The sequence below is a fragment of the Tupaia chinensis genome, unplaced genomic scaffold (assembly GCF_000334495.1).
Source record: "Tupaia chinensis unplaced genomic scaffold, TupChi_1.0 Scaffold146740_1, whole genome shotgun sequence".
Classification (NCBI taxonomy): Eukaryota; Metazoa; Chordata; class Mammalia; order Scandentia; family Tupaiidae; genus Tupaia; species Tupaia belangeri.
The window spans coordinates 1,344,488-1,346,718 of NW_006206595.1; the positions used below are offsets into that span (position 1 = coordinate 1,344,488).

The 2,231-nt window shown below is 48.0% G+C and overlaps 1 protein-coding gene across 2 annotated transcripts in view; it reads right to left on the reverse strand.

Moving 5' to 3' along the window:
* SMUG1 (single-strand-selective monofunctional uracil-DNA glycosylase 1) overlaps positions 1-2,231 on the reverse strand; it is an 8,556-nt gene that overhangs the window by 3,566 nt on the left and 2,759 nt on the right. The gene's annotated exons all lie outside the window — the stretch shown is intronic.

A 2,231-nucleotide genomic window follows, 5' to 3' on the forward strand; every position in this document is an offset into this window, starting at 1 on the left:
AAAGTCCTCAGGCCGGTCGGCCCCAAAGGTGGTTTTTTTTTTTTTTTTTTTTTGAGAGGTGTTCGCTATAGGGTGCGTGTGCTCGCCAGACAGACAGAGAGAGACATAGAGACAGAAAGCAAGGAATCACCCCCCGGGAGGATGGTCATGCCACAATCCCTTCTCCTCCATTCTCCTCTCGGGATCTTGGGCACGCATGCACATGCGCCCGGCGTGAGTTTTAAGCCACCGGGTCCGGGACGCGAACCATTGTCAACTACGTGGAATCCAGCAACATAGCCATTACACTAACTGCTGGTTCCCCACACAGTAGATTTTCAATAAACATTTACTGGTAGCATCCTTTTGGCACTTTTAATAAAACAAGCCGAGCCAGGATGGGCTGAGTCCTGGAAACTACCGGTTCCCAGTGGTAAAGTGCTGAAGAATGAGATGCAGGTGCACAGCCCAGAGACCTGGGAGAGCTAATTACAGCAGCTTCCAGGTGGTGAGCAACTGCTCTGTGCCTGGTACACCTCGTTGATCCTCACAACAACCCCACGAGGTGGGTTTTATTGCTCCCGTGTTCTAAGTGAGGAGACTGAGGCTTAGCATGCCTGGGGTCATGCCGCTAGCAAGTAATGAAGCTAGGACTCAGCCCAAACAATCTGGCTCAAGGCTATGCTCTCAACCACCCGCACCATCTTGCCTTAGATGGTTTGATCAGCCACCCTATTAATTCTACAACCTCCCCAAGCTCAGCCCAGCTTCTTTCCCACACTCAGGAATCCTCAGTGGCGAGCAGCATGATGACCAGACTCAGGACAGACACTTGCTAGCTAGGGAACCATGGCCAGGGCTTCAGGTTTCCTCATCCAAATACTTTGACTAAGAGCACTGCAGAATGTTGATCGAATGAGATGTTATATGTCGGGGAGGGGAGGAAGAGAGGGAAGGAAGGGGGAAGAAAAGGGAGGGGGAGAAGAGAGAGGACAAAAGAGAGCATGTGACAGCAAGTAAAAGGCAAAGACCATTCCTTCTCACTACTCCTGTCCAAACCCTGTGTCCCAAGCTGACTAGTACTTTTTTTTTTGGAGAGGTTTTCGCTATAGGGCACATGCACTCGCCAGACAGACAGACTTAGAGACATAAAGCGAGAAATCACCCCCCAGGGGGGATGGTCACGCTGCAATCCCTTCTCCTCCACTCTCCTCTCGGGATCTTGGGCACGCACACACACACGCCCAGCGTGAGTTTTAAACCACCGGGTTCGGGACGCGAACTGCGGTCGACTACTTGGGAGTCCAGCGACATAGCCATTACGCTAACTGCTGGCCCCCCACTAGTACTCTTTTAAAATGACTTTCCTACCCCAACTCCCAAAACTTTGCAAATGCAATTATTTTTCAAGATTTCACTTTTTAAATTTATTTATTTTTAATTAGACTAGAGAGGGAAAGTATGAAAGCAAGGCACCAGGTTCAGGATTTGAACCGCAGCTGGCCATGTGGGAGCCCAGCTCCTTAACCACCACGCCACCTGCCAACCCCAAAATGCCATTTCTACAAACCCCACCAAATACACTGCTTGGGTAATCAGGACTGTGACTCCCCCAACTCCCCACATATACAGATCTTACCCAGCTTTCAAAATGCAGCCCAAATCATCCCTTTAACACCTTCCCTCCTTAGAATGCCGTAGCATTTGCTGTAGCTACCCAATCCCATCCCACACATAAGTAGACTGGGTGTTGAGGCCTGAGAATCTGTATTATATATTTTTATTTATCTATTTTGTTTATAGTCCAGAGTTATTTTTATTTTAGGCCATGACTTCATAAGGAATAGGTTCCAGCAGTTCAGGCTTCTTTTCTGCTGGTTCTCACAAAGTGGGTTCTCTGCATCAAATAGGCTAGCACTTCCGTTGAACCCAGATACCTTTTTCTTCACCTTTCTTTTTATGATCGTTCCCCCTCACACGTTCTGAATGCTCTTTCTGTTCTTAATATGCTCAATACCCACATTAGAGTGCTTAGCATGCTTAATACCTACATTAATTCTCTCGGCAGGAATCTTGCCCTTGTTTGTTTACGACAATGCCAACAGCGTGCTGGGTAACACTGTAGACTGCTTAGTTTTGCCATGGTAAAACTGTGGGGCACCTCTTTTTGAATAGCACCCATTCCCTTGATGTCTACCTTTCTTGTAGATTCCCGTGTACGTTGCCGAAGGAACCGCTCCATGCTTTCTAAA